The 18,986-nt window shown below is 31.0% G+C and overlaps 1 protein-coding gene across 3 annotated transcripts in view; it reads left to right on the forward strand.

Annotated features, from left to right (window-relative positions):
• The window catches only part of LOC110646075 (B-box zinc finger protein 19), a 38,253-nt gene extending 35,034 nt beyond the window's left edge, over window positions 1-3,219 (forward strand). Inside the window, exons 6-9 of one of the 3 annotated variants that reach the window (XR_009148838.1) lie at window positions 769-920; window positions 1,524-2,014; window positions 2,099-2,338; window positions 2,852-3,219. The gene's annotated coding sequence lies outside the window, so the exon portion shown is untranslated. Of the gene's footprint in view, window positions 1-226; window positions 694-768; window positions 921-1,523; window positions 2,015-2,098; window positions 2,339-2,851 lie in introns of those variants that run through there. The other 2 variants (XR_009148837.1, XM_058146987.1) reach the window with 2 other exon arrangements.
• Window positions 3,220-18,986: the final 15,767 nt, after the last annotated feature.

Consider the following 18,986-nt stretch of genomic DNA (forward strand, 5'->3'; position numbering starts at 1 on the left):
CGTATTTAACTAGGGGACTGATAGTTCTATGGTTTAGTATGGCCTTTTCCTGCATATTTTACAAGGTGGTAAAATCTTGTATAGGGTTTGATCTGTTCTGAAAATTTCCTAGATTTTTCATTCTGTATTTTCTATGACCTTTACTGAATTGCTAGTCATCTTTTGACTATCCTATAATATATGCAAAGCTGAAGTATAAGTAAACTTTGGGTGATTTAACTGTCAGGCTTCATCGTACATTATGAATCAATTTAATTAGCTGATACTGGCAATGGAATGCAGATGCTAAGGTAGCTATTTACACCAGGCGTGGTTCTGCTGACTGCCACCTTATTGTGATCACTGTAAATCTGTAATTGACAAGCCTAAAACAAAAATTTTGAATATTTAGAAAGGAGCAACTTCATCCATAATAACCAATTTTCTTTTTGTGCTAAGATAGGAATATTTTTTTGAGAACTGGATATTATATTTGACTTAAGAAGGATGCTCGTGTACTTGAAAAGGAAAATTTTTACTGTTGCATGCGTGTGATGTGCTTGTGGTTCAGATGCTATGTTAGAATTCACTGTTTGTTATGTGGATGATTAAACTGCCTCATTCGTGGACTTTTCATGGATGTTACACTTGTTCACATTTTTCAGGTGTCAGATTAGATAAAATATACATCATTTATTCATGTTGATTGGTTCAAAGACATTGATTTGATTATGACTGATATGATCTTAGATGACTTTAGAGATGGTCCATGTCTATGATTGATAACAAGTTGCTGAATAGGATTCAGGACAGTTTGTTTAGCTAGTGAACAGAATTTAAAAACATAATCCTCGCATCTTCTGTCGGCGATAATTGTTTGCTAATTGGATTGGGGGCTATAGCTTGGCTGATGGACGATTAAAGAACTGGAGAGCTTTCAGGTTTTCTTTTATCCGCATTTGTAGGTCTAGAGTTGGTTCTATGTGAATATGCACTGTTTGCAGGTGCACATTCTGCAGATGACCTCTATGTTTCTGCTTTTGTTAAGTGGTTATTTTTCGGGGTCCTCAACTCATTTGTTTGTGGGTATGTGGGACTTCCGGATGAATAGAAAGCCTTTTTTTTTTTCTCAAAAGAAAAAGAACATAAGTAAACTTGAAAAACGGAGTATTATTCTTTTGGCCTATTAGCAAAAAAAATCCAAACCTCTACATTGGTTGCTCATTTTATCGAAAACTTTAAAATTTGGATAATTTAATCATAACTTTCAAAATTGGACAACTCAAAATTCACATTTTTAAATATATTTATTCTAGTTCATCTCTCTCTCTCTCTCTCTCTCACCTCACTAGACGCAAACCTTCCACATAATATTTCTTATAGTTGACCTGATTTCTCATTTCAAGATGAGAATATTTCCCACCTGGATTATTGGCATGAAACTTGTTCCTTCTTTCTCTGTAAGAGAATTTATAAATACATCTAAGTGAGGTAGAGTAAACTAATTTTTACAGCATTTCTCTACACCATATTTGCATTTGCAGGTATGATGTCTTGGTTGAAAATCTTAAGGATCCCGCTCAATGAGAAGATTGAAGATCGGTGGGAGTATTTTGTTAATGGGATAGGCCAAGGGATCTTGATTCAACTTATCAGGGAGGAGATTGATACTGTTAGCATCTCTCTCTCTCTCTCTCGAATTAAGGCTGCTGCTTCTGCTTGAAATTCATTCTTTTTCTGTTCTGTTCTATCTTGTTGAGACCAACTCAGGAAAGAACGTGCAGTCTTCTGTTAGAGGCTGGTTGCCAAAGCCATCAAACCATGTTCATATTGTTGAGCATGCAGCTGACTTCACAGTTCCTTGCGACTTTGGCAATCCTGGAGCTGTTCTTATTACCAATCTTCATGGCAAGAAGTTCTACTTGGTGGAGATTGTAATTCATTGTCTGGGTGGAGGTCCCTTTTTCTTCTCTGCAAATGCCTGGATTCATTCCCAAAAAGATAATCTGAAAGCAGAATTATCTTCAGAAATCAAGTGAGAACACTGTTCAATGGTTACTTATTTTTCTTTCCTTTATCTAAATTGTTCTGTTTAAGTGATGCATATGCTATTGAACAGGCTTACCTACCATCACAAACACCTCCTGGCATTAACGATCTATGGCATGAAGACTTGCTTAGCATTCACGGCTATGGGAAAGGCAAGAGAAAGCTTCATGATAGGATTTATCATTATACTCCTTATAATGATTTGTGCAATCCTGACAAGGATGAAGATCTTGCTAGACCTTCATTGGAGGTAGTAAGGATTTGCCTTATCCTAGGCGCTGTAGAACTGGCAGACCTCCAACCAAGACAGGTATGGCCCTCTCTAAAGAATTTGATAAAATTATATTCATGACATTTTCATCTCTAATAATTTGAATTGGGTATCCTCGGTCTGAGAGTAGGATTGAAAAGCCACACCCAGTGTATGTTCCTTGGGATGAACGAGAGAGAGAGAGAGAGAGAGAGAGAGAGAGAGATGAGGTGATCTCCAAATCAGGGGGAGAGAGAGAGAGATGAGGTGTATTAAATATATTTTAAAATGTGATATGGCATTTTTAAAAATATGATGTGGCATTTCCACCTAGCTATATAAGTGGCAAAAGTTAAAATCTCCAAATCACACAGAGAGAGAGAGAGAGAGAGAGAGGTGTATTAAATATATTTAAAAATGTGAAGTGGCAAAAGTCAAAATCTCCAAATCAGCTTATGGGATTTGGATAAAATTTATTCAATTTTGAAAGTTATGATTAAATTTTTCAAATTTTCAAGTTTTGGATAAAATGAGCTGCTAATGTAAAGGTTTGGATTTTTTTTTTGCCAATAGGCCTATTCTTTTTATGAACTTTTGCATAGAGGTCTTGCATTGTTACAAGGAAGGAAGGCATTGCCTAGACCCATAAATGCCACTCTGGAGTGAATACTAGTAAGGCTTCTGAATAAAAGTGGGCTTTCAGTGTAATGTGGAGTTGTGGAGAGATGGAGGAAATGTTTAGTGATGTAGAATAATTCTACAATGAATGTAATTCCTAAATTTACTCCTCTTCCAATATTGGATCATAGTCATGAGTATTCCTCATTATAAAGTATATTTGAGAAGAGGCTCTTTTTAGAGATGTGATTGGCCAAAAATGACTTTGAATTGGTACAATTATTTGAATCTCAATTCAACTACCAAATTTTGTTGAATTTGTATGAAGGTGAACATGAGCTGCTTTCTTCTGCTTACTTGCCTTGTTTCTGGATCATCCTTTCACCATTCATAGTTTGGTTTAAATCAAAGGCGGGGTCATATTGTTTCTTTGGTATGACTTTATTGCCTGGAGAATTAATCTCTAGCATATCATTTCGCCTTCAGTTGAAAATTGACACCGTATAGTAGTTCAAGAATGAAAATGAAAGGCAACAAAGTTCATGCTTGCCCGTGTGCTTTGTTGAAGAGTCTTCACTATCTGAGAATAATGCGGACCCCTCTCATACTTGTAATTTGTGGCTGCAGGTATATTTGGATGTCTTGTGACTAGTAGAGTAGATTAACCTCTTGTTCCAATTTTCTTTGGGTTAGATTTTCATCCCTTTTGCAAAGTTGTTTAGATGGGGAGAACTGCAGCCTGTGTATCTTAAGCAATATAGCCTGTGTTAAGAAATGACGCCACTGCTCGCGTTTGGTCCAATTACCGGTTGAACGCACGCACTGCCTGCTGGTCCTTGCGTTTATATTCAATAAAGTTATTGTGACTTGTTTGGAATGGCAATTTCAACATCAAATGAAATAGCTTTCACAACTTGGGATCAAACTGATATATATACATATATACAAAATTCAATAGACACCTCCAACAATATTACAAGCTACCCGGGTTGCTGTGAACATGTTTGAGCATCTTCTAATTGGCTCAGTCCCACCGACTTAAATGAGTTCTCGTCTCATCCACAGCCTTTCTCCTCTTGTGATGGAGATTTCTTTTCTAAATTTTGCCATCATGCAGAATATGTGGTTGGACTTGTAAGCAAAATGCTTGTTTTGGGTCCACTGTGGTTGATAGTGTATAACTGTGCTATTATTAGATTAATAGAAAAAAATCAGATAAGTTTAATTGCAGGTTAAATAAATATAAAATCAAGTTTTAACGCGATTTTTTAGTTAAATAAATAATTTTCACTTAATAAAATATATTTTCTTAATTGTTAAATATCAAAAATTATTTAATTGTTTAATGTTAAATTATTTTTAATATTTTATTATTAAAAAAAGATAAATTTTATTTTTTAAAAAATAATATTTTATTCAGTGAAAATATATTTGACTTTAATTAAAAAGTACAGAACTTATTTAATTGAAAACTTGATTTTTAACTTATTTTACCTCCATTTGATTTTTTTTTTTTCTATTACTAATAAAGGGTATATTTCAATCCTATCCAATAGTGAACCATCATGAGCTCCGTAAAATGATCGCAAGGCCAGCTTCATGCAAGTGTTGGTAATTTTTGCCGATTGGGTCTTGCAAATTAGCTACGATAATAGAAGGGCAAGGTAACTCTTTCTTATGATCTCTATATACTTGGCTTCCAAATTCCAATAGGATTTAAAACTTGAATTATTTCATGGTTGAGACTTGGTGGTGTTTGAAGCATCTGCTGGTCCTATGTGTTGAGTTTTTTTGCCTGCTTGGACTTTGTAAAAGATAGAGATGAGGCCTTCGCAGAAGATGAGGAGGACTTGTATTGCCGTTTCAAGAAGAATGCCCTCAACTAAATAAGCCCACTGAGCCATTCTGTCAGTTGATCCATATCATTCTCTAGTCGACTAATCTATTTCAGCAGCTTGATCAAACTAGCCACAACTAACTTTTTGACTTACGATTCAGTTTCAATCTAGTTACCACTGGCTAATGTTATGTTATATTATGATATGTTATACTATGATAACATATAATTTTTTTATTATTTAAAAAAATATATTATTATTTAATTATTTTTAGTATTTTTATATTTAAATAATTATAATTATAATTATAATTATAATTATAATTATAAAAATATTTAATATTTATATAAAATATATAATAATTATTTAAATATAAAATAAATAATTACTGAAATATAAAATTTAGATATAAGAATTATTTTGTTAATAAAATAAAATTTTAAAAGTTAAATTATTTTAAATTATAAAAAATTAATAAATTAATGGAATCAAAGTATTACAAATTTAAAGAAAAAATAACCAATAATTTTTGGCATGCTTCAAAATTAATTTATAAATTACCTTATTATATTTAATAAAATCAAAATTTCAAGAAAATGTTCTATAAACCAAATCAGAACATTACATGCAATTCTAATTAAAACCCAACACGTAATTCTAATTCTTTTTTGACTAAAAATCAAATCAAAAGACAACTTGTAATCCTAATTTTAAGAAAATGAACTTAGAATTTTTTGTATTAAAAATTATACAATTTAAAGTTGAGTAACATTTGTGTTACACTAAAAGTTTGATTCTAATTACTTGTACAAAGAATATGGGTGAGAAATTCTCTCTAGCTCCTGAGTTCTCTCCTCGAGTGAGGAGCAGGATCAACTGCATCACAGTAGTGAAAAGATGAAATTAGGTGATGGGCAAGCAGATGAGGTGTCTAGTATGGCTGAGGATGCGGTTATTGAAGTGAGGAGAAAAACATCATTTAAGGAGGCTTTTCTGGGAAATAATGTGGGGCAGAAGGATATGGAGGATGGGTTTTTAAATGAGGATAATGTTTCGGAGGATGAATCGAGTGATGAGGATAAAAAGGAGGATAACCCATATTGTCCTACTATCAAGGTGTCTGTGGAGGAGAAGAGACGTTTGAGGGAGCCATAAAAACACATTTTGATTGTTAAGGTCCTAGGTTGATCAGATTTGGATGTTGAAATCACTAGTTGATCTGATAGTTTGGTGAATGGGTATTATTTAGTGCGATTCACGAATGATATAGAGTTTGATTGGGTGATGTTTGGAGGACCTTGGATGGTAGCGGATCGTTATTTAATTGTTCGTCAACGGCAACCAAACTTTGACCTAGAGAGAGATGTGATTAATAAAGTGTTGGTATGGGTACGTTTTCCGAATTTGCCAATCAAGTATTGTGCAAGGAGATTGTTACTCCGACTGGGGCAAAAAATTGGTAATCCTATAAGAGTATATGAGAATACTCTTCAAGCTTCTAGGGGTAAGTTTGCAAGGATGTGTGTCGAAGTGGATTTATCCAAGCCGCTATTGTTCAAGTTTTGCTTGAGAAAATGGGTAAGGCTCATCGAATATGAAGATATGCATTTAGTTTGCTTTTCTTGTGGATTTTATGGACATAGGAGTGAGAATTGTATGAATGGGATGAATATGGAATGTGAAGAGGAGGGGGAAGGGTTCATACTGGTACATTTGAGACAGAAGGGAATGGTAACTCAAAGAAGGATAGAGGTGACCAATAGGTTATGAATGTGGGTGTTAGAAATTTAATGGAAGTGGGTGAGGTTTTTTCCGACGAAGGTTATGGATAGATTTGGCCCTTGGATGTTAGCGAAAAAGAAGGGAGGGAAGGGCAAGCAGTCTACTGGTGCTCGAGTTGGTTATTTCGCTGGAAATGGAAAAGGAGTCGAAAATGCCAACAGTGGTAGCAAAACAGTTACTGTGGGGTCCAGATTCTCTGCATTGTACGATCAAATAGTATAGGAAGTTATGGGTGATGGGCCTGATGACCTTAGGAAATAACAAGCTGATAGGGAATCAAGTAAGCAGATGGCATTCAATGACATTGATGTGAATATTATGCCTGCTAAGCCTAGGTTGAAGAATGCAAATACAAAGGGAAAGGGCCAGATGGACTCTAGAAGTATATATGATAATATGGGGTTAGGTAATTTGAAGAAAAAAATGACTCTGTCCAAATCCAACAAAGAGTCCTATATGGATGATGGAGAGGAAATGGTGCTGGATGTTATTGTTGGAGATGTTGGTTCAAACAAATATGTTAGTAAAGGCTCTTCCTCTAACGCAGTAGAGAAGGGGGAGCATACTGTTGTTTTAGGAGGGTTGGATAATGGATTTGTTGAAAGGAGGGTTGTTGAGGATGCAGTGCGATGAGGAGATCAGGGACGAGATTATTTAGTTTTGAATGGTGACCCAATTGCACAATTGGATAGAGGTCAGAATCAGGAAGATCCGCCAGATTTGTTAGATGTTATGGTGTTTTTGAATTGTAGGGAGAGCTTGAATATGCTAATGGGTTAGACAGCTCCAATTGATGGATTGGAGGATGGAGGGTTTGATGGTTGAAGTTGGTGCTTTGGCCTTTTGCCTGTTGTGTTGCCTAATAATTGGATCTAATCCCTTTTCTTTTATTTTTAGTTTATAGTGTTTTTTATGTGGAATTGCTAGGGAATCACTAGAAAGAGAAGTCAGTGTATTCTCAAAAATTTTTATCATCAGTATAAGCTGCTTGTTGTGGTTTTGGTTGAGACAAAGGTTAATGGGGCTAGAGCTAATGTGATTATTGGTTCTTTGGGTTTTAGCAATTGGATTCGTGTTGAATTTGTTAGTTTTAGTGGAGGAATATGGGTGTTGTGGAATGCCAAAACTGTTAAGTTATCCATTATGCATATGCATTCTCAATTTATTCAGTGTATGGTTAAGAATAGTGGAGGGTAAAACTAGATGTTCACAGCTATTTATGGAAGTCTGAAAGCTAATTTGAGTGGTCCTCTTTTCGATGATCTTTATCGCTTGTGTTTAGGAATAGATTTTCCTTGGATGCTTGCAGGGGATTTTAATTCTTTTGTGTCCACAAAGGAAACTACTAGTAGTAATGTTTATGTTGTAGCGAGATATCAAAGGTCTCACCAATGGATTAATCAGATGGGGTTAATTGATTTGGGTTTCTCTGGTCCCAAATTTACCTATGAAGAGGCAAGGATAGGGGAAATTATCATGCGACTCAATTAGATAGGGCCTTGTGTAATTCAAAATGGCAGGATATGTTTCCTAATGCCACTGTATGTCATTTAGAAAGAGTCATATCGAATCACTGTCCATTGTTAATTTGTACACATACTAATAGGGGGTTGGGTAGAGTGTTATCTTTTAGATTTCAAGCTTTGTGGCTCTCTCGTAAGCAATTTGGGAATTTTTTGCAACATTAGTAGAAGTCGAATTTGGAGCTTTCAGAGACTTTAAGCTATCTTGGACTAAAGTTAGATCAGTGGAATAAGTAGGTTTTCGGAAATTTGCATCATAGGAAGCATAGGTTGTTGGCTCGTATTCGGGGTGTCCAAGAGAAATTACATGAGGGAAACAATGGTGGGTTGTTGAAGTTGGAAAAGAAGCTTTGTGGGTAGTTAGAGTTAGTGCTTGATCAAGAAGAAATGTTGTGGTTTTAGAAGTCCAGGGAAAAGTGGATCACGGAGGGGGAAAGAAATATGGCATACTTCCATGCTGTTGCTCTTCAAAAGGGGGCTAAGAAGAACATTTTGGGTTTGAAAGATAGTACGGGCGAGTGGTGCTGGGATTCTAACCTAGTCTTGCAAATGGTGGTTAATTTTTATAAAAAGTTATAGACGGATATAGCTAGGGCGATTCCTTCATTTTTGTTCCCAAGACTTACTTTTGAGCAAGTGGATTTTCTAACTAAGCCTTTCATTGAGTAGGAAATTAAGGAAGCGGTCTTTGTTATGGATCCTTATAAAGCACTAGGGCCATATGGCTATCAAGCTTGTTTTTACCAAAAATGTTGGGGAGTTGTGGGTTCGTTAGTTATTAAAATGGTTGTGTCAATACTGAAAGGGGGTAGGATTTCAGATGAGTGTTGTAATATGGTTATAACCCTCATTCCCAAGACAAAGGCCCCAGAGAATGTTGGGCAATTTCGTCCTATCAGTCTGCATAATGTATCATATAAGGTTATAATGAAGGTTATTGTGAATCATATGAAAGAAATTTTGCCTTATATTATAGGCCCTGCCCAAAGTAGTTTTGTTCCTAAGCGATATCTGCATGACAATATGGTGATTGTTCAAAAGGTTCTTCATTCCATGAGGCGTAGAAAAGGGAAAGTGGGTTGGATGGTTCTTAAAATAAACCTTGAGAAAGCTTATGATTGCCTTCGTTGGTCCTTTATAGAAAAAACACTAGTTCAGGTTAGGGTGCCAATATCTTGGGTACAAGTTATTATGAGCAGTCTTTGGGCAACTGTAATGAAAGTTATATGGAATGGGGAGTTGTCTGAGCAGTTTAATCCTTCTCGTGGAGTGCGACAAGGAGATTTGATGTTGCCATACTTGTTTGTTTTATGTATTGAGAGTTTGACACATTTTATTTGTAGTTTAGTAGGGTTGAAGAAATGGAGGCTGATTTGGGTGACTAGACATGGGCATGCATTATTGCATATCTTCTTTGCTAATGACTTGGTTCTTCTTGCAAAGGATTCTGTGGAACAAATAAAGGTAATTACAGATTGTTTAAGAGAGTTTGGGTTGGTTTTAGGTCAGGAGGTGAACTTTGGGAAGTCTAAAATTACTTTTTCTACTAATGTTGATAGTGATTTTTAGAAGAGAAATTCATGAAATGGCTTGTATGGAGCAAACTGACGAGTTGGGGAAGTATTTGGGTATTCCAATGGTGCAAGGAAGATTAGAAAAAAAGTATTTTTGATAGTTTATTAAGCAAAGTGGATAGCCCATTAGCAGGGTGGAAGGTGCCTCTTTTATCTATGGCGGGGAGAGTTACTCTGGCTAAATCAGTTTTGAGTATGATTCCCAATCATATTATGTAATATATGTATCTTCCCAGGTCAGTTTGTAATGCTTTGGATAAAAAAATTAGAGATTTTGTTTGGGGAGATCAGAGGGGAAGAAAACGCATTCATTTGGTGAATTGGGGTTAACTCACTTTGCCAATAAGAAAAGGGGGCTTAAGGATTCGTTGTTGTAGGGAAATGAATGATGCGTTCTTAGCTAAGTTGGGATGGAGGCTGTTAACATAGGGATCAAGTCTTTGGGCTAATATTATTGGAAAGAAGTACTTTAGGAGTAAAGATGGGTTGGATGCTTTAGTAATTAAATCTAATGCCTCTGTCATTTGGCGTGGGATTGTTAAGGGTAGTGTCATTCTTGGCAAGGGAATTTATATATTAGTACGTAATGAGATGCTTACTAAGTTATAGGATGATGTGTGGATTGGGGATCGTCCTTTGCATAGTTTAGCTTGCTGTCAAGCACCTGAAGAGTGGGGAAACTGCACTGTTGCGAAGTTGTGGACTGGTGCTGAGTGGAGATGGGATTTTGTTAAAACAGTGGTTGGATGAGAAAGTATGTTTGCAACTTAAAGCTATCAATTTGGTTTCAGATAGTAATGTGAAGGATAAACTAGCATGGAAAGCATCCCCTTCTGGTTTGTTCAGTGTGAAATCAGCTTTTTATATTGCTTGTGATAGGGCTAGTACTGTTGTCAATCCTATGTGGTTAAATATTTGGAGGTTACAAGTTCCATAGCATGTTAGATTTTTTCTTTCATTGCTTGTGCAATCTAAGCTGATGATGAATGTGGAGAGATGTTGCAAAAGATTCTCTTTGAATCCCAATTGTCAAGTGTGTGGTGTGGAACAGGAAACTATTGCTCATGTTTTTCGAGATTGTCCAGTGGTCAAAGAGGTGTGGGTTAAGAGACATATGATTTGTAAATTTGAGAATATTCCTTTCAGGTGGAGATGTTATGACTAGAGCTATGGTTCAAGATTTTGGGATTACTTTATGATCGTTGTGGAAATGAAGGAATGCTTATGCTTTTCGAGGAGAAAGGGTAGATGTGGAATTTGAGTTGATTGTGTTACAAAGTTAAGTGGACTATAATGAAAAGGCTTGGATTAGTTTCAAATCGAATGGGTCGCTAGGAAGGGAGCCTTATTCTATTTTAGCTATTGCTTGGCAGCCTCCTATAGAAGGGTGGATAAAGCTAAATACAAATGGTTCGTGTAAGAGGAATCCAAGGAGAGGCGGAGGAGGTGGAGTGTTATAAGATTGTTTGAGTAATTGGAAGGGTGGGTTCATGATGAGGCTTAGAATGTGTACATCCATGTAAGCAGAGCTTCGTGCTTTGGTTCAAGGGCTAGAGTTAGCTTGGTTAAATGGCTATAGGAATATTTGAGGTTGAGATGGCTTCTAAAGCTTTAGTAGATCTGGTTCTAGGTAAGAGTGGCTACAATTTGCGTTTGTTGGGCTTGCTTATGCAATGCAAGATGCTGATTCAAAAACCTTGGCATGTGACAATTCATCATTGCTTTAGGGAAGTAACTCGAGTTGCAGATAAGCTAGCCAATTTGGCTGTGTTTGCTAAGAGGGGTTTACAGATCCTACAGATGCTCCTGAGGAAATTGGTGGACTGATTAGTGCTGATGTTCAAGGCATTTCTATGCCTAGGGTGATTAGATTGAGAAGTTAGTTGTTTGCTTTGAGTCTTCCCCTCCTGTGAATCCAAACAAAAAACTTAGAATTTTTTGAAGTATTTACTATTTAATCCCTATATTTTAATAAAATTAATTATTTAGCTCATGTCTGTTAAAAAATATACTATTTAGTTCTTATATTTTACTTCAGTTAAACTATTTAATAGCCTCATTAAAATTTATGATCATCAAAGGATTTAATATTAATCAAACTACTATTTAGTCCCTTTATTTTAGTGAAACTAATTAGTTGATTTTTATATTTTGAAAAACACATTAGTTAGTTCATTTAATTTGATTTTGTTAACTTTTTAGTCCTTCCTTTTATATTTTTTATACTCAAACTGTCTTGACTATCTCTCTCTCATTTTTCTCTTCCCAAGTGTCATCCCCTTTGCACTTACATTCTTCTCCTTCTCTATCTATTTTCTATCTTTTGATCAAAGTTGGTATAAGCTTTATATATGAAAAGGTTAATAAAAAAATACAAATTCATGTTTAGTCTCCACATAGCAAAATTTTAATTTTTATTTAGAAAAATATTTTTGCAAAATATTGTATTTTTAAAATACATGAACTAATTCATTAATTTTAATAAAATAAAAAAGTCAAATAGTAATATTTTTCAAAAAATATAAATCAATTAATTAAATTCAATAAAATATAAGGACTAAATAATAGTTTGAAATGTATTAATTAATATAAAATTTAATGAAGGGACTAAATAAGATATTTTTCAAAATACATAGACTAAATAATTATTTTCTTTAAAATACAAAATTAAATAGTAATATTCTTTTTTTTCTCCTAATTACTAGATAAATTTCAACAACTATCCCTGAACTTATATAGTTATAACATTACAGTCCTTTAACTTTAAAATATAACATAAAACCACATAAACTTTCAAATTTTGTACAATAAAATCCCTCAAACTTTCAATTACTGATTTTTTAGTTAAAAACTGATGTGAATAGCTCCCGCGTGGCACTTAGTCAACATTTCTCTCTACTCTCTTATATAAAGTGTAAAATTATTCTCTTTATGTATGAAAAATTATTCTGTCTATAGAGAGAAAAAATGATTCAATTTACACATGGCTTAAGAGAGAAAGAGAAATACTGACTAAGTTTGGAACTGTCCAGGTCAGCGTCCAACTGAAAAACTGGTGATTAGAGGTTAGAGGGATTTTACTATGCAAAATTTGAAAGTTGACGGGGTTTTATATCACATTTTTAAGTTGAGAAATTATAATATTACAATTAGATAAGTTCATGGACAATTATCTAAATTTATCCCCTAATTACTCGGTGAAATATCACTACTGCTCAATTTATCGGGCTTTTCTTGTTGTGGTTGAGATTCGATGGGCTTATTCTTGTTGTGGCATAAATTTCGATGGTGGTGCAGTGGTGTTGACAGTGAGGAGCGCAAGGGTGTGCAATACCAAATCAAACCTAACCAGAAAAATCGAAAACCAAAATTTATAAAAAATCTAAACCAAACCAAATCGATAAATATCGATTTGGTTTTAATTTATCGGTTCTGTTTCTCTTATTGTATTCTATTCACTAGTTCTGATCCAAAAATCAATCCTCCATTCAATATTCAAATAAAAAATTTCAACGTGCAAATTTGTTTCTGAGATTCTACACTTCCCTCTCCTGCAGCCTAAGAGTATCCCCAAATTTAATTCACAAGCCACCCAATAAGAAATTAACAGATTTCCTAACAACAAATAGATTTCAACAAATTCCTCATAAAGAATCAACACAATCTAAAGCTAAAATCTTCACATCTTCAATAGAAATCAATAATAACATAAATCCTAAAATGCAAAAGCTAAAATTTACATAATACTCAAATCAAATTACATACCCAAATAACATTAGAAATTTTCAGATTTCAAGAGGCATAACACATTGGCTCATCTATTTTCTGTCAGCGTTAAAGTAAAGATGAGAATTGGCCTAACAATTCAATGCATGGTAGCCTGGCAGGAATGAAATGATGACGAGGAGACTTGTGGGATGATTGAGACTTGTGAGCAAGGAAGATGACTTACTAATCGCATCGCCACGAACCATCAAGCTTCGCCTATGTGGGGAAGATGTAAAGGGGATTTGAAGGTGAACAGCAAGACGAGAGTACAAGCCATCTTCACCAACAGATCTGAGTGAGAACATGAAGGTAACAAAATAGAAAAAAAAAAAAAGAATAAGAAAGAAAAGAAGATGAGCAGAAAAAACAAAAGGCCAAGTGGAGAAAAAGATGAAGCTAAGAGGAAGAATTGAGAACACATAAGAAAATGAGAGGGTATTATTTAAGGTATAAAACGGCAAGGATTAAAGGTTTAAATAATATCAGTCGGTTCAGTTTTGTTGGTTAGTTTCGGATAATTAATCGAACCAAACCGAATCGAAAATCAAAATCATGAAAAAATAAAAAATAAAACCAAACCATTTAGACCATAAAATCATTTGGTTTGGTTTGATTTTTCGATTTAACCTGAAAATTGCACACACCTAGAGGAGCTTGCACTAGTGAAGACTGAGGAGAAGTGAGAGTAAAAGGGAGGAAATGATTGGCTTTGAAGGCGACGGCAGGAAGCCTTGACGAAGGTTAGAGACAAAGGAATGGCAATGGGTCAGGGATCATAGTAATTTGGTTTTGGGGCGGGCGGATGTCCATGGAGGCTTTTTTTTTTTTTTAAATTACTTTAATTTATTATTATATGAGATAAATTTATTTATTAAAAACAAATGGTAAAAGGCCTATTTTGAACTTTTTAAAGTATGGGCCAATAGTTATACAAGTCCTTAAAGTACTTTGAGATTCAAACAAGCCCTTAAAGTTTTAAAAAAAATCAAATAAACTTTTCAAATTTCAAAAATAGATCAAATAAATCCTTTTACTATTTTTGGGATAAATAAACCCTTTAACTTCCAAAAATAGATAAAAAAGACTGAACTATAATTTGACTCTAATATAAATCCAACCAATGTCATGCACGAAGATTTTTTAGTCCACGAGGTCCTCATCAACAATTCAGCATATCTAATTTGCAACATTCTGATAAGTATCTGCTATATTCTATAGCATATTAATAAATTATTCATTGCGAATGATTCAAGAAACTTTTCTATGAGTTTAAGAAACTCATGTAGATGAGTTTATTGAATCATTACGTAAATAACAACTTATTAATCTGCTCTAAATACAGTTGATTTCTATCAGGATATTATAAATCAGATACACATGATTGTTGATAAGAACCTTAAGCACTAAAATGTTTTCATGTATAGCCTTTGCTAGATTTATATTAGAGATAAATTATAGTTCAACCTTTTTTTATCTATTTTTAAAAGTTAAAGGACTTTTTTATCCAAAAAATAGTAAAATGATTTATTTGATATGTTTTTAAAATTTGAAAGACTTATTTAATTTTTTTAATTTAAAGGACTTTTTTATCCAAAAAATAGTAAAAGGATTTATTTTATATATTTTTAAAATTTGAAAGACTTATTTAATTTTTTTAAAAAAAATTGAATGGCTTAATTGGATTCTGAAACACTTTAAGAAATTATGTGATAATTTAGCATAACTTTATAAATTTTAAATTAGAAATATGTCTTAAATATAATTTTTATAATACACTATATTTTTTAAAATTATAATATTTAAATATAAAATACATAGAAATAAATTATTTTTAACACTAAATAATAATATATTATTATATGGGAGAGTTACAGAGATTCAGGGCAGGATACCTTCTCTTTGTTCTCACCTTACGCAATATCTAATCAGAACAGAATCAAAGAAAATTAATCAGGTGTGGAGTGAATCGGATTGAATTCCAGAATAATTGTCATTCACGAGTCAAAACTATAAATTGCGAGAGCTCTAAGACCGAAAAGGAAGTGGGAGAAAAAATTTAAATCTTTATAAGTTATTTTTAATTTTAATTAAAATTTTTAAGTTTATCAATTCCATCACAAAATTTTTATAGTATTTTTAATTTTAATAATAAATTTAATTAAAACATTTGAATTTATTCATTAATAAAAAATAATTTTAATTTTTCTAATTTAGTCGATTCTTTTAATTTTATTAACTTATTCAATAATTTTTAATATTTTCATTAATTTTTAGCAAATTTTATATTGGTAAAAAAAATATAATAATTGAATACTATATCTAATAATGTTGTTTTATTTTTTAAAATTATTCTTTCTACTTAATTATACTTCTAATTCACTTTTTTTGCCATTTTATTTTCAATTTGATGCTTGACATAAAAAAAAATATAACAATTATATAAACATAAAATAAGTGTAAATAATATAACAGAAAGAAATTTAATTATAACTTATAAAATGATGCATATTTATAAAAAAAAAGCATACATATAAAGAAAGAGTATGATAAATTAATTAAATAATATTTTATTTTATTTAATAAAATGATATTTTTATCAATTTAACAATAATGTAAGAATTTGCTTAAAGGTAAATCGAAAATATAAACGATTTTCATGATTTTTAGATTTCACAATTAAAAAATTATCGAAAAGAGGCATGCTTTGATCAACGGATTCTTGAGTGATAAAGAATAAGAATTCTTTTATGGATTAAGAAAAGGAAAAAATTCTATATACTCTCTGTATTATAATGAAATTAACTATTTGATTCTTGTATTTTAAAAATATATTATTTAGTCTCTATATTTACTTTTATTAAATTATTTAGTCTCTCCGTCGAATTTTCTTTCGATCAAAGGAGGATTTTAATACCAGTCAAACTACTATTTAGTCTATCTATTTTAGTGAAATTAATTAGTTGATACATATATTTTAAAAAATACATTAGTTAGTCTATGTAATTTGGTAATGTTAGCTTTTAGTCTCTCCTATTATTTTTTAATACCCAAATTATCCAGACCCTTTCTCCTTTGTTTATCTCTCCCCATATTTCTTTCCCTTTGCACTACACCCTTCACCCTCTCAATTTCTTTATTTTTCATCTTTTGATAGAAATTGGTATAAGCCATATGAGCAAAAAGGTTAATTAATTTCTCTAGATCTCCGTAATCAAGACGATAATTTAGAAAATTCGTTTTCCGATAGAGAAAACACAAACTGATGCCCATATAATTGAATGAAAAATGCTTGAATAATTTAAAAAAAAAATGTAAATTCATATTTAGTTTTCATGCAGCAAAATTTTTTATTTTCATCCATGAATATATTTTTTAAAATATAGAACTAATTAAGTAATTTCACTAAAATAAATAGATTAAATAATAGTATTATTTCAAAATAAATGAACAAATTAATTAGTTTTACTAAAATAGAAATACTAAATAATAGTTTTGATAAGCATTAAATAACAGAAAATTTGACGAAAGATCCAAATAGTAAAATAAAGATAAATACAATAACTAAATAATATATTTTCAAATACAAAACTAAATAATTAATTTTATTAAAATATATAAATTAAATAATAATTTTTCATAAGAAAAACTGAATTTATCACTCCCAACTCTTCTTACTTCTTATGTTATGTATGCTAATTGATGGTATAAACACATTTTTTAAAAAGCAGAGGAGAGGACATGTTTTTTAAGAATCATTAACATCCATTATTTCTTTTCTATTTAAAAATAGATAATTATAACACACATCACCCTCTTTAATCAAGTGGTCACTATTATTTAGAAAATCTAAAGGGGATTAATTTCTAAAATAATGTAATTTAAAAATTATTTATAAATGTAGTGTGATTCTGAAACTATTTATCAAAATAATATTTATTTAAGAAAATGCTATTTGAAAAAATATTTTTAAGTGATATCAAATCACGTCAGAATACTCAAAAAATTATCATTTTAAATAATGTTTTCTAAAGCAGTATCAAATCATCTCGAAGAATGCAGAAATTACTTAAGAAAACGTTATTTGAAATAATATTTTTTGAATCAGTGTCACATCAAATTAAATGATACAGAAATTAATCAAAAAAACCATTTGAAATGATATTTTCTAAAGTATTTATCTAAATTTATTTAGAACTTTGAGAATGCGTGAAGTTTAGATAATTTATTTTCTACCGATTGTATTATCTATTCTACAATCCAATTTAATTTTATTTATAAATTTACTATAGGCAATGATCTTTCTTGCTATTAATAAAAATATTAGTAATATAAATAAAAATAATAATTTTTATTTTATTATTAATATAAATTGATTTTTTTAATTATTCAAGAAAAATATTAGAATTTATTGTGTTATATTTATTAATTTAATAATTATTTATTATATTAAATAAACTTGAAAATATTTTCTATTTCTTAAAAAATGAAAGGAAAATATTTTCATGTTTATTTAATACGATAAATAATTATTAAATTAATAAATATAATAAAATAAGATTTAATTAAAATTTTTTCTTGAATAATTAAAAAAATCAATTATTATTATTAATAAAATAAAAATTATTATTTTTACTTGTATTACTGCCATTTTTGTTAATAGCCAAGGAGATCATTGCCTATAATAAGTTTATAAAAAAATTAAATTGGATTGTAAAGTAGATAATACAATGGGTAGAGAATAAATTTTTTGAATTTCATATTTTCCTAAAGTTCTAAGTAAACTGGAATAAATTCTTTAAAAAATGTCATTTCAAATTGTGTTTTTTTTTAATTTATGCATTATTTATTATAAAGTGACATAATTTCAAAAAACGTCATTTCAAATAGTATTTTCTTAAGCAATTTATGTATTACCTAATGTAATATAACACCGCTTCAAAAAATACTATTTGAAATGATATTTTCTTAAATAATTTGACATGATATGACATAATTTAAAAATATTTTTTTAAATAATATTTTCTTAAACAAATATTATTTAGATAAATAGATTTAGAATCACACTATATTTATAAATAGTTGTTTGAATTACATTATTTTAAAAATTAATCCATCTGAAGGACACATTATGATGTATAGACATTTAATTAGAAAACTACTTCTCATGTTTGACTAATGGGATTTTAACACTTAAATAAAAGATAATGATTATTTCACATAAGATTATGAACACAATGTTCTATGCATGTGAACCATATTTTATAAATAATTGTTAAAATTAATAAAAATAATTAAAAAATTAATAATGTGAGAAAATATTTAAATTATTTTTATCAATTGAATCATTTAATTAAGTTACTTTCTCTTTCCCATAATAATAGATGGTATAGAAAAGTTTTTTTATCCTACTTTATTTACAATTTTAAAAAAATTTTAAAAAATATTAATTATATTTTTTCAACTTTACCTTTATCTATTATTTTTTCTCAATACATTTATTTATTCTTACCATTTTTTAATTAAAATTTGAAGTTTAGGATTTAGGATTAAAGATGTACAAAATCATCTATATAATTAGAAAAATTTTCAAAAAAAATAAAAAAAA

Source organism: Hevea brasiliensis, chromosome 1 (genome assembly GCF_030052815.1).
Source record: "Hevea brasiliensis isolate MT/VB/25A 57/8 chromosome 1, ASM3005281v1, whole genome shotgun sequence".
NCBI classification, from domain to species: domain Eukaryota; kingdom Viridiplantae; phylum Streptophyta; class Magnoliopsida; order Malpighiales; family Euphorbiaceae; genus Hevea; species Hevea brasiliensis.